Source organism: Pseudophryne corroboree, chromosome 7 (genome assembly GCF_028390025.1).
Source record: "Pseudophryne corroboree isolate aPseCor3 chromosome 7, aPseCor3.hap2, whole genome shotgun sequence".
Classification (NCBI taxonomy): domain Eukaryota; kingdom Metazoa; phylum Chordata; class Amphibia; order Anura; family Myobatrachidae; genus Pseudophryne; species Pseudophryne corroboree.
The window spans coordinates 224331982-224346758 of NC_086450.1; the positions used below are offsets into that span (position 1 = coordinate 224331982).

Here is a 14777-nt window from a genome sequence, read left to right on the forward strand (position 1 = left end):
ACGTAAATTTTTAAGGCCCTGACCACATCCAGGGACTTGGAGTCCTCCAAGTCACCCGTAACCACAGGCACCACAATAGGTTGGTTCATATGAAAAGAAGAGACCACCTTAGGCAAAAATTGAGGGCGACTCCTCAACTCTGCTCTATCCACATGAAAAATCAAGTAGGGGCTCTTGTGACACAAGGCCGCCAATTCTGACACCCGCCGTGCAGATGCCAAGGCTTATAACATAACCACCTTCCAGGTGAGAAATTTTAATTCCACCATTTGAAGAGGTTCAAACCAGTGTGATTTAAGGAACTATAACACCACGTTAAAGTCCCATGGTGCCACTGGTGGCACAAAAGGAGGCTGGATGTGCAGCACTCCCTTTACGAAAGTTTGGACTTCTGGGAGAGAAGCCAATTCCTTTTGAAAAAATATAGATAGGGCCGAAATCTGTACCTTAATGGAGCCTAATTTTAGGCCCATATCCACTCCCATCTGTAGGAAGTGGAGAAAACGGCCCAGATGGAAATCTTCCGTAGGAGCATTCTTGGTTTCACACCAAGATACATACTTCCTCCAGATACGGTGATAATGCTTCGCCGTTACTTCCTTCCTAGCCATTATCAGAGTAGGGATAACTTCCTCCGGAATACCTTTCTCTGCTAGGATTCGGTGTTCAATCGCCATGCCGTCAAACGCAACCGCGGTAAGTCTTGGAACATGCAAGGCCCCTGCTGTAACAGGTCTACCATGAGAGGAAGAGGCCACAAATCTTCTGTGAGCATTTCCTGAATATCCGAATACCAGGCCCTTCGAGGCCAATCTGGAACCACGAGTATTGTTTGTACTCTGTTTCGTCTTATGATTCTCAACACTTTTGAGATGAGAGGTAGAGGAGGGAACACAAAGACCGACTGAAACACCCATGGTGTCACTAGGGCGTCTACCGCTACTGCCTGAGGGTCCCTTGACCCGGCACAATACCTCCGAAGCTTTTTGTTGAGGCATGACGCCATCATGTCTATTTGAGGATTTCCCCAAACACTTGCTATCTCTGCAAAGACCTCTTGATGAAGTCCCCACTCTCCTGGATGGAGATCGTGTCTGCCGAGGAAGTCTGTTTCCCAGTTGTCCACTCCCGGTATGAAGACTGCTGACAGAACACTTACGTGATTTTCTGCCCAGCGCAGAATTCTGGTGGCTTCCGCCATTGCCACTCTGCTCCTTGTCCCGCCTTGGCGGTTTACATCAGCCACTGCTGTGACGTTGTCTGATTGAATCAGAACCGGTAGGTCGCGAAGAAGATACTCCGCTTGTCGTAGGCCGTTGTATATGGCCCTCAATTCCAGTACATTGATGTGTAGACAAGCCTCCTGGCTTGACCATATCCCCTGAAAATTTCTTCCTTTTGTGACTGCTCCACATCCTCGGAGGCTCGCGTCCGTGGTCACCAGAACCCAGTCTTGAATGCCGAACCTGCGACCCTCTAGAAGGTGAGCACTCTGCAGCCACCACAGGAGAGACAACCTGGCCCTGGTGGACAGGCTTATCTTTTGATGAAGGTGTAGATGGGACCCCGACCATTTGTCGAGAAGGTCCCACTGAAATGTCCTCGCATGGAACCTGCCGAAGGGGATGGCCTCGTAGGCTGCCACCATTTTTCCCAGAACTCGAGTGCATTGATGAACAGACACTCTTTTTGGTTTTAGCAGGTCCATGACCATGTTCTGGATGTCCTGGGCTTTTTCTATTGGTAGAAAAACCCTCTTCTGTTCCGCGTCCAGAATCATACCTAGGAATGATAGTCGAGTCGTTGGAAGCAACTGAGACTTTGGCAGATTGAGAATCCAACCGTGTTGATGTAACACTCTCAGGGAGAGTGACACGCTTTTCAGCAATTGATCCCTTGATCTCGCCTTTATCAGGAGATCGTCCAAGTACGGGATAATTGTGACACCCTGCTTGTGCAGGAGTACCATCATTTCCGCCATTACCTTGGTGAAAATCCTCGGGGCCTGTGGAAAGCTCAAATAGCAACGTCTGAAACTGTCCTGTACCGCGAAACGCAGGTATTCTTGATGAAGAGGAAATATGGGGACATGAAGGTAGGCATCCTTCACGTCCAGCGACACCATAAAATCCCCTGCTTCCAGACTGGATATCACAGTCCGGAGTGATTCCATCTTGAATTTGAACTTTTTCAAGTATAGGTTTAGGGATTTTAGATTCAAAATTGGTCTGACCGAACCATCCGGCTTCGGGACCACAAACAGTGTTGAACAGTACCCATTTCCCTGTTGGCCTAGGGGAACCTTGACAATCATTTGCTGTTGACACAGCTTTTGAATTGCATCTAATACCACTCCCCTCTACGGGGAAGAGGTTGGCAAGGCCGACTTGAGAAATCGGCGAGGAGGCACCTCTTCGAACTCCAGTTTGTAACTTTGGGATACAATTTCCAATGCCCAAGGATCCACGCCTGATAGGACCCAGACCTGGCTGAAGAGTCGAAGATGTTCCCCCACTGGTGTGGACTCCCTCCGTGGAGCCCCAGCATCATGCGGTGGATTTAGCAGAAGCCGGGGAGGACTTCTGCTCCTGGGAACTAGCCGAATCAGGTGTTCTCTTACCTCTACCCTTACCTCTGGCGAGGAAAGAGGAGCCCCGACCTCTTCTGGACTTATGCGACCGAAATGACTGCATCTGATATTGTGGGGTTTTCTTTTGCTGTGGGGGAACAAAAGGCAAAAATGTAGATTTACCCGCGGTAGCTGTGGAAACCAGGTCCGCGAGACCACCCCCAAACAAAACTTCTCCCTTGTAAGGTAAAACCTCCATATGCTTTTTTGAGTCGGCATCACCCGACCATTGGCGGGTCCCCAGAGCTTGTCTTGCCGAAACTGCCATGGCATTGGCTCTGGAACCAAGCAGCCCCACGTCTCTTTGAGCGTCTCTCATATACAAAACTGAGTCCTTAATGTGACCTAAAGTCAGGACAATGGTATCCTTGTCCAGGGTATCCATGTCAGCCAACTAGATATCTGTCCATGCTGCAACAGCGCTACAGACCCATGCCGATGCTATTGCCCGTCTGAGTAAAACCCCCGTATGTGCATAAATAGACTTTAAGGTAGTCTCCTGTCTACGATCCGCAGGATCCTTAATGGCCGCGGTGTCTGGAGGCGGTAGCGCCACCTTCTTGGACAGACGCGTTAAAGCCTTGTCCACCCTGGGCGAGGATTCCCAATGTACCCTGTCCTTTGCTGGGAAACGATACGCCATAAGGATCCTCTTGGGAATCTGCAGTTTTTTGTCTGGAGTTTCCCAAGCTTTTTCAAATAATTTGTTCAGTTCATGAGATGGAGGAAACGTTACTTCGGGTTTCTTCCCCTTAAACATGTGTACCCTCGTGTCAGGAACAGAGGGGTCATCTGTGATATGCAAAACGTATTTTATTGCCATAATCATATAATGAATACTTTTGGTCACCTTAGGGTGCAACCTTGCCTCATCATAGTCGACACTGGAGTCAGAATCCGTGTCGGTATCAGTGTCTACTATTTGTGATAAGGGACGCTTTTGAGACGCTGACGGGCCCTGTGACCCAGTCAAATCCGCGGATTGATTCCCTGCTGTTTCCTTGGACTCAGCTTTGTCCATTCTCTTATGTAATAAGGTCATATTAGCATTTAAAATATTCCACATATCATACCAATCATGAGTCGGCGTTGCCGACGGAGACACCACAATCATCTGCTCCACCTCCTCCTTGGATGAGCCTTCCGCTTCAGACATGTCGACACCTGCGTACCGACACCCGTACACACACACACACACACACACACACACACACACACACACACACACACACACACACAGATATATCTATAAGGGGACATTTCCCCAACAATGCCCTTTGGAGAGACAGAGAGAGAGTATGCCAGCACACACCCAGCGCCAACTGACACTGGAAACAATTCCCAGATATAGCGCTTTTATATTCAATCGTGTAATACACTCAGTGCGCCAAAATGTGCCCCCCCCCCCTCTTTTTCAGCCCTGTATCACCCTTCTGCAGGGGAGAGTCCGGGGAGCCAACTTCTCTTCAGCAAACTGTGGAGAAAATGGCGCTGGTTAGTGCTGTGCGACCAAGCTCCGCCCCCTCTAGTGGTGGGCTTCGGTCCCGCTCAAATTCACAATTAATGGCGGGGGATGAACATATCCACTGACTCCGCAGCCCATATGTGTAATAACATGCCAAAACAGAAGTATATATTGCTTCCCAGGGCACCCCCCCTGCGCCCTGCACCCATCAGTGCCTGTCCGTGTGTGTAACGTGTGGGAGCAATGGCGCGCAGCGTTACTGCTGCGTGCTTACCTCAGGGAAGATCTGAAGTCTTCTGCCGCCTTGAAGTCTTCTTTTCTTCTTATACTCACCCGGCTTCTATCTTCCGGCTCTGCGAGGAGGACGGCGGCGCGGCTCTGAGACGAACGGCAGGGGGAGACCTGCGTTCCGATCCCTCTCGAGCTAATGGTGTCCAGTAGCCTAAGAAGCAGAGCCTATCATTTAAGTAGGTCTGCTTCTCTCCCTTCAGTCCCACGATGCAGGGAGCCTGTTGCCAGCAGTGCTCCCTGAAAATAAAAAACCTAACAAATTTCTTTTATCAGAGAAACTCAGTAGAGCTCCCCTGTAGTGCACCAATTCTCCTCTGGGCACAGAATCTAACTGAGGTCTGGAGGAGGGGCATAGAGGGAGGAGCCAGTGCCCACCCATACTAAAAGTTCTTTAGAGTGCCCATATCTCCTGCGGAGCCCGTCTATACCCCATGGCCCTTACGGAGTCCCCAGCATCCTTAGGACGTAAGAGAAATAACATTTAATTATTTTTTTTATAGCATTGTACTTATATAATAAATATAATTATAGGGGGTATTTTTACCCTCAAAAATGTTCATTATGGCCTTGGTGCGTGCAGTGAAGTATCCCTGGGCAACAGCTGTGACCTATGCAGTACAAAAAGAGGTACAAAAAGGTGAATTTACATCTTTATTGGTTTGTACTTGACATCTTAGCTGAATATTATATCTACTAAATATATGTCTCCCAATAGATCCGGACTGGCCATCTCTAATTTCTGGCAACTGCCGGAATGGCAGCTCCAGAGGTGGGGCTACATTGCAGCCCAAAATTCAAATAGGGGAACCATACCAACTGCCACCCCAAATACTGCCAAACATTGCCATCCTACACTCACTGGCAGTTGGTGTGGCTCCCCTATTTGAATTTTGGACTGTACTGCAGCCCCACCTCTGGAGCTGTCATTGGTTGGGAGGTATGTTATTATGTACACCTGGCTGTCTCTTTCACCTGGAGTAGAGGCCATGGGCTTTGTGTAGAAGAAATACTGTAGAGCAGATGCAGAAAACATTTGCTCTACAAAATGAACAAAATAACATGTCACTTGGACAGCTGCTCTTGCAGTACTGCTCCTGCGAGTGCTGCCGCTGATGTGTACATGCATAAGCTATTTAACAGCTCTCCCATGTGCTTTGGGTAGGGTTGCTATAAGTCACGGTTTTCCCAAGAATGTATTGGAATTGGGCTCTGTGCCCCGGCATCCTGAAGATGTCTTTGGAAAGCCAAAAAAAATGAATCCCGGAAGTCAGGCAGCCACTGTGAATCGTGGAGGACAGCTCTTATCGGAAGAGCTGTCCTCTGCAATGCTGATCGCATATGTAAGTATATATGCGATCAGCATCGTGGTGCTGGGTGGTGATGGGTCGCGATGTGCATTAGTACATCCAGCCCTGGGAGCCTGTTTCACCCCATACTTCTGTAACTCTCCCCTCACTACATTAAGCTACAGTGTCCATTAAGTCTCCTACCTGAATCCCTTTAACTTCTCTTACTGATGCTGACTGAGCTCCAACTACACTGCACTTCCTGGTCACATGACATATCCAAGTGTCCATCAGTGCACAAGGCACATCCCCACACTCAGAGGCATGCCTCTATTAGCTCCATTTCTGTGCAGCTTTACTGTCTGTGATGTGTCCCCGGACCCAGTTCTTCAAAGCAGTATCTGACTGTAGAACCAAGGCAAAGCTGTTGCTGTCTCATCTCTTGTATCCATGCAGTTTCAGGGATCTCCACAAAGCAGGTGTTAACTATAAAAAGGATTACAATTAAAAAAGATGTTTGTGTTATAAATATATTCTTTGTATTATTGTAATTGTTTTTATATAAAATCTCAGGAGTTTGACAGGGAGTATGATAGGTTCTGCCTCCCCTGACTGCATGGCTCTGCCCTACACCCACTATGCACCCACCCAGGTACTACTATGGCAAATCTACACCCACTCAGATACTCCTGCAACAAAATGGCACTCACCCAGGTAACCCTATAGCCACTATGCACCCACATAGGTACCCTAAACCCACTAAACACCCACCCTGGTACCCCTACAACAAATTGCCATCCACACAGGTATCCCTACACCTACTATGCTTGCACTCACCCAGGTACTCCTGTACCCACCCACGCTTCCCTCAATTTATCCTTTGCAAAACTTTTATTACACAAAACAAATATTTATTTGTTAAAGCTTCACAGGAAAAATGTCAAGACCGAAAAAACTCTCTCACCCCACTTATTGTACGGTATTTGAAGAAAACACTAGACACTACTGAAAAATATTGGAACCCCACAGAGAATTGAGCGGCACCTCAAAAAGAGCAATGTACAATGAGGGAGAAATAAAGGAGTCAAGAAGAGAACCAAGGTCAGAGGAAGAAGAGTCAACTGATGAAGAGGAATCAGGATACCCTAAACAAAACTGCAAGAAAGCATCCAGGTCAGCCCACTTCTCGATTCGAGACAATTGTGTACTTATCGACTACATACACAAGTCCTGCAACTGGATAATTGGATTTCGTACTCACACAACTTCACAGAAGAAGAGAGCACCATTTTAGATTCATTTAGATTCATTAGATACATTTTAGATTCACACTTTGCAGAGACTCTGATTGTGTGGCTCTCTCATTGCGAGCCAAATATCACATGGCATAACCGGTGGAAGTATAAGCCTGGTACACTGTATTTTGATATTGGCTTTTTCATTTTCTCTATGTCTCCTACTTCCATTGTGTGGTCCACTCAAGATCACTAATGAATATATACCAGTGCCAATACCAGACAAAAGGTGATTTTTGAAAATATATATTCATTGGTATGATGGATGGCCCTAAAAAAATATTGAGCCAATCTTTTGATGTTACTACAAGTACATGTCTCTGCTTGTCTGTTTGTGAGAGTTGATCGCAGCAGAAAATTTGTTAGCAGTTGGGCAAAACCATGTGCACTGCAGGTGTGGCAGATATAACATTTGCAGAGGGTTAGATTTGGGTGGGTTATTTTGTTTCTGTGCAGGGTAAATACTGGCTGCTTTATTTTTACACTGCAATTAGATTTCAGTTTGAACACACCCCACCCAAATCTAACTCTCTCTGCACATGTTATATCTGCCCCCCCTCCCCCTGCATTGCACATGGTTTTGCCCAACTGCTAACAAATTTATCTAAAAAAACTCTAAGTGATGTTCAGACAATCTGCGCAAAATAGGCTGCTCAATAAACAGGATACCAATGGTAAGTGTCTCTCCAGTACACTTGATATAGACAAAAGATGAATGTAAACGGTACACGTTACACCAAGCGCCACATAAACCAACAAGAAAAATAAATGGGAAAATACTCAGTAATACATCCTTTTCATATGCGTAGAATAATTCTTTCCAAGGGTATTTTCTTCTACTCCTGTACAATCAGCACATGGGGAGAAAACAGATAATACAACATGTGTGGTACAGTATTTTTTCTTTTTTAATCACACATAAAAAAACACAATTGGTGCAAAATAGCAATAAAAGAAAAATATCGAACAGCTAAATCCTGAGTGCTGTGGATATTGTGAATAGACTGCAAAATAACCAGAAAAACATGAGAACCGGTGGAAAACAGTTCTCAATCAAAGCTCTTTAATATATCACCAGTACGGTCCTCCCGGGTAGGCAATCTGGGATAAGTTCCTGGCAATGGTCAAGTCCTCCACGTCTCCAAAGCAAAACTCCAGGATGCACTGTTCCAACAAGAGCCAACAAGAGCCAACGCGTTTCAACCCTGTACTTAGGGTCTTTATCAAGGCAATGAATGGAAGTGTCTCTCTCCCGTCCCTCCTTATAAGGGTAATTATGTCCAATCCTAATGTTCCATAAATGGACCTCCTCCCTCTGAGCAATCCGAAACACTGGTCTTACATGCAGTCCAGAGGACGTCCCCCTTTACATAAATCTCGCCCGTTCCATTCATTGCCTTGATAAAGACCCTAAGTACAGGGTTGAAATGCGTTGGCTCTTCTTGGCTCTTGTTGGAACAGTGCATCCTGGAGTTTTGCTTTGGAGACGTGGAGGACTTGACCATTGCCAGGAACTTATCCCAGATTGCCTACCCGGGAGGACCGTACTGGTGATATATTAAAGAGCTTTGATTGAGAACTGTTTTCCACCGGTTCTCATGTTTTTCTGGTAATTTTGCAGTCTATTCACAATATCCACAGCACTCAGGATTTAGCTGTTTGATATTTTTCTTTTATTGCTATTTTGCACCAATTGTGTTTTTTTATGTGTGATTAAAAAAGAAAAAATACTGCTAACAAATTTGCTGCTGCGATCAATACTGAATTAGGCCCTATGTGTGGCCCTTTTGAAAGCTAGAGGATACAGTACGTTTCCCAATGAACAAACAACTGTGCTTCATGATATGGTTAAAAAGCAGTAAAAAAAATTATGTATTTGGCAAAAGATGCGCAACAAAGTCCATAGACAAATCAATAAAAGTTAGTTAAAGGTATCACTTTTAATTTTAATAAACGTCCTTTTCTTGCTGATTGTATGAACAGCATTAAAATCTCATGGTTGCTCAGGGTGCAATAACCCATTGGAACCATATTGATGTTTGCTCTGAAGTAAGATTTTTCGCCAGAATGAGTAAAGTATACAGCTGATTGGTAGTTATGAGTTACAGTGCACCTGTGCAATGCAATGTGTTACATAATAAACTTTCCACAACATGCTGCTTGCATTTCACTGCACTCGCTCTGATGCAAATAGGTATAACTATAATTGAGGGTTTTATGTACGGTCAATATGTATCAAACTGCGTGATTGGTGGGGATGGTTATTTCCAACTGATACGGGTCAATGGTCATAGAGAAAGTTGCAGAAATTTGATTCTGAAAAAAATACAAAGTACAATTTACCTCATGCATTTCCCATTGTTCTCGCCTTGTTGTCGGCTGAAGTATGATTATAGCTATTTGTCCGCAGCCAAATAGGCTTAAACCAAGTATTTGCTTCACACGAGGCTCCAAATTACTAGCAGATGGTGATGTTTATTATAGCAAATGGAAATCACTGCATTTCTCTGAATTTATAATAAAAAAATATAAAAGTTAAGTTGTTTTTGGATCAAATAGAGATAGAACGGATTCTGCTGAAAGTTTCAATATGGAAACTTGTGGCGATGTATTGAAGTGTAGTTTATTATGCAATTTTAAAGCTGTCATTAATTGGATACTGTTTTAAAACACATACTGCATTGTTAACTTCTGATTTGTGGCAGTTTTACAGAGGTAAACAATATGCATTTTACCACAAAAAACACATGGACAAATTGCAAGTGGTTTATGGAAATTCAATTAGCATTGGTGCTTTTTAACTAGTTGATGATGGTAATTGTCACATTAGTTCTCATGATAAAAATCTATGTTATATTTAAAATTTACATGCATTATAATATTTGTTGCTCTGTTTTGGCTGCTTTTTTGTGATCAACTAGTGTTAATCTGGTAACTTTATATAGGCATTATACTCACAACTCATGCAATTTGACCAATATCAACGGTGTGGTCTAAGTCCAAAACACTGCACCTATCCGTGATGCTTTGCAAACTGTAGCAAACTGTTGCCAGATACATTGCGGAAGATATGGATCATTGGGCCTGATTCAGACTTGTACACTAATGCAATGGTTAGCATACAAGTCCGATGGTAGGGACACTGTATATATGCAGAACCCGTTCTGCGCATGTGCAGAACAGGTACTGCATCCTTGCAGTGCCCCCTAAGCCCCAGCCTGATTCACAGGCTGAAGGCATTTGGGGTGCGGAAGGGGCAGCAACTGGGTTCGTTCCTCAAACTGACCTCGGCTGCAGACCTGAGACAAATGTATGAGCAACCTGAAGGTTACTCAGATGACCGATGGTCACGCAGAAGTGATCAGATGGTACATCTTGAGATGCAACAGCAGATCATGGAACCAGACAGGTCGATAAAGGCAAAGATTTCAGAGCGACAAAATAGGACTGTTACATGAGCACTTGGAATATATTCTTGTCAGAAACTGTGGGTACAGGGCATACTTGTCAATTCTGTTAGAATTTCTGTGAGACACATGGCACTCTACCCAGAGAAGAGGACAGGGTAAAGCAGGGCAACTGAATTATTCAGAAGGCCCAAGTATTAGGGGGACAGGTCTGCCAGATGGGGTACAGCTGTCACCATTCATTTGGTATTTTGCTATGCTGAGTTGGTATGAATGCAGCATTGCAGTGACAATCAAAATCCAAATGCATCCTCATACACCCTGGTCCCCTAGACACACACTTATTGCTGGTCACTTTGTACAGACCCCAAATTAGTGTCCCAGGAGACCTGATTATGTTGATTATGTAATTTGCAGTGCAGTGCCCTCCACAACGCCAAGCTGGATATCCATAAAATCAACTTATGTTGATGTATACAAATAATGTCCAATCAGTTCCTTATTCTGAGAAAATCTTTTCATATACTTGACAAATGCCCTAGATATTCAACTGTCAATATTTGCATAGAGCTGTACACCCTGTAACATTCTTAATGGCTAAACATGTATATAAACAAAGCCACTCATTACATGCTAATTTCCAGCATATCTGCTAGGCCCTTAATCCAGTAATCTACTCCCTCTGAAATACCAAAAATAGAAACGGAGTTTGGGATGGCTGGGAGAAAATTCATATAGACTATGGGCCTGATTCAGATATTTACGTAAATCTGATATTTACACAAATCTCCAATGTTTAATGATGTGCGTGGAGATGTGGGCAGCAGCCGGAGCTGATATTGGGGGTAATTCCAAATTGATCGCAGCAGGAAATTTTTTAGCAGTTGGGCAAAACCATGTGCACTGCAGGGGAGGCAGATATAGATGTTACGGCCAGGTCACTCCTATGTGCCCATGTGTTACAACAGGAGGGTCTTCCTTTGGTTCAATCAGAGAACTCAGAGGATCTTCTGGCAGTGACCCCTGACCCCCTAGGATTAAGTTGCATAGAATGCACCAGCAGGTCTTCTAGCCTATAATAGCCGCTTTTCCCATAAGGCTTTATAAGCCTACCGGTACTGGGATGCTCACCAGGACTTACGCCACTGATGGTAGTATGAGCACAACCGCAGAGTGTCCTGCATCAATGCTGGTGAGAGATAGAGTATAAAAGCAAGAGAGGAGTTGGAAAAAGTGAGGCAAAGGGAAGGCAAACAATGGAGACAGGGCTGAGACTGAGGTACAAGGGGAGGGGGAAATGTGATGGACAGGGAGGAGGTAGAGACTGAGACTATATTAACAAAAGAATCCCTTATCGGGATGCTGCCTCTGGACTGGGAGGAGCAATAACTTCAATTAACAGCTTTACACAGGTGAACAAGAGAAAATTATAACAAAAGCTATATACAAAATTTGCTGGCAGATACTGGTGCTAAATAGAGACTGAACGCAGGAACACTAATCAATGATGGTAACAAACAAACAAACAAACAAACAAATAAACAAACAAACAAACAAACAAACAAACAGGAAAGGAGGTTTATAAACTGAGACTCAGAATCCAGCGACAGGAGCTTATGCAGCAACCTGGAACTATGACCAGCAAGGAGTGAAGCACAGAGCTAGAATATAAAGGAAGACAGGACTAATGAGGCTCAACACAGCCAGCCTCTCTTAATGACAAATTCCCAGAAGCTGCGCTGCTGCATGTCTACCAGCTCCTTGTGTGACTTCCACAGGAGTCTTACCACATCCCTGCTGCCTAGCAACTACCGGAAGTTCGGGGAGCACTCTGGTCATCTAGTGATGACTGTATGCTGGGAACTGCATGCCATGACTGTAACACCATATGAGGCACAAGCAATTGTAACGTTCGAGTGGATCTTTAATTAAACGATCTTAGTTTACCTCTTGGTGATTGTTTGAAGTGTTTCCTTTCTTGAATCTTCGCAGAGAGGTGAGGATATTGTTTATCAATAAATGATCGTCACTTTCTGTGGTACGTTATAATTAAATATTAATTTATTAGTATATGGAAATTTTAGAAAGAATTCTATAAAATTTACAGAATTAAAGAATAAAACAACAATTCCAATTTCATTCACATTTCAGATATTAATCCAATATTCCACCTTCAAACCCGTAAACACATTTATTAATCTGCTCCGTGTCGGATCTTCTCTCGTTCTCGGGTAAGTAGCCACCTAAATCCAAATTGTTACTCATATTGAACATACATAACCATAGGTATAATTATATATAACAATCAATTGCCAACTGGAATATAATAACATTTCCGTACGGAGTTATACTCTATATCTGTCCCTACAATAACCTCTTATAAATACTATATTTCTCAATGTCTTTTTAAACAGATGTAAAATTGTTATTTATGGTGCACTAGTAAATCCTATATAAGGAAGTAATCACTCTCATACTGACTGTTCTTTTTCCTTTTGCAGTATTAGCCCAGATGACGATTTATAACTCCATCCAACTAGGTATGTCTGATAAATGTATCTATAGTTGCATAGCTATGGAGGTTATTAGTTATTGGTCTTGTGAACAGAGAGGAAATAAATATGGAATAATCACTCCTGAAGTGACGGATTGGTTACTCTAGTTTTAAGTCTCTGTGTGTTTAGTAACTTGAGTACAGTATCATTAAATTATTTCTGTGCGGTTGCTTTCTAACAGGAGGTGCAGGACGCTGACGGCTGTAGTCTGTAATCAACTCTGTCTGTAAAAACTGACGTCTTTAGCTGTCCCTGTGCTGTGATCCAATATTAAATGGATGTGGTATTTTCTTATACTGCAGTATTTATATTTAATAAGTGCACTTATTATTATTATTCCTTTTAACATTCCCTGGTTGTTGTACCAGGGTTGTGGTAATGCAGGTTAGTGTTATTATAACATGCACTATACCTGAACAGTAGTTTTAGCATCGAGAGGTTCCTTGTCCATACATGGGCAGTGGATCCGCCTGTCCAGCCGCCCACCTTTAATGCTTTAACACTAGGGCTTCTCTATTGTTCCCGCCCAGCGCTGTCGATCACTGGCAGGCCGTACCTCTTTCCAGCTTGTCTCTTCAGGGACAGTCGCCGCCTACTCCCGCCCTGCGGGCGGATCCCTCACGCCTCTCGGATGCTGTTACTGGGGTCCCTGGAGATCACAGACTAGCGTACACTCCTCCGCTGCACAGACGGAAAACCGGGGCTCACCGCAGTTTTCTCCCGTCAGACCCGTCACCGGCCGCTCAGGTACCCGACCTCTTCCTCTCCGCGGCCAGAACTCAACTGCGCCACACACCACGCAGCTCTCCCTTCCGCTAGCACTGCCCCCTTCACAGTGCTCGTCCATGGGGAACATTTTGTAAATTAGGTTTCCTTCTGTGAGGGACGCACAACTCTCCCAAACAATGCCACCTCCCTCTGTGAGGGATACATATTAAAATAAACAATGCTATTTTCCCTCTGTGAGGGATACATATCATAACAAACCATTATATTTCCCTCTGTGAGGGATGTATAACGTGATGCACAGTTGTATGTGCAGGCGATACACCATTAAACTTTATGCAATACCATATTAATTATATAATATTATGAATTCCATTTTTAATTTATCAGGGTGTCACATGTAACCCCCCTAAAAGGGTGCGTGTCCTCACGCATCGTAATATTAACTAACCCTATTTTACCAGTTACATAACTTGGCACTCTAATATCGATATCGTAGAGGTAGTACTCCTTTCGTACTTCTCTCTGATCTTCTCAGCAGAGATGGGGTTTCTGTCGTCTTATGATTCATTTCCCCTAAAGCACCTTCAGATACATCAGACAGCCTATCATCCAACTCTAGTACCTTGTTACTGTTACTTTCAGTGTTTTCAATTACATTAGTTGATTCTTGACTAACAGGATTCCCCACCCCAACCAGTACCGGGCAAAACATACTCATTGGGTCATTCCAATAGTCCTTGTAAGTCGAATCTTTTGATGTACTTAACCTCTCTGCCTTTTCCTGATCCACGTAGTCTTGTGGGGGTATCACACATTTCTTGAGCTGATTTCGATGAACCACCAAGGAGTACTCTCCATGGTCTTTAGAAATCTTGTATACATCAACCTCTGGTCGTGGAATCTCGGTGATAATATAAGGAGTCACTTCCCAGTGTCCATCCAATTTGCTTTGGCGCCGATTATTTCTTTTCCAGACCTTATCGCCTACCTGGAATGGCTCAGCTAGGGCAGTTTCATTATAGTGTTCGGATTGCCGTTGTCGCACCTGTTCCATTTTCTGGTTAACTACTGTCTGGGCGGCTTTCAGTCTCTTTTGATGCTCTTTCACCCATTCCGTTTG

The 14777-nt window shown here is 44.1% G+C and overlaps 1 long non-coding RNA gene across 1 annotated transcript in view; it reads right to left on the reverse strand.

The window, feature by feature from the left end:
* Positions 1-5023: 5023 nt before the first annotated feature.
* The window catches only part of LOC134943545 (uncharacterized), a 112225-nt gene continuing 102471 nt past the window's right edge, over positions 5024-14777 (reverse strand). The window contains exon 3 of the long non-coding RNA XR_010181601.1: positions 5024-6157. This is a non-coding gene — a long non-coding RNA (uncharacterized LOC134943545). The remainder of the gene's footprint in view (positions 6158-14777) is intronic.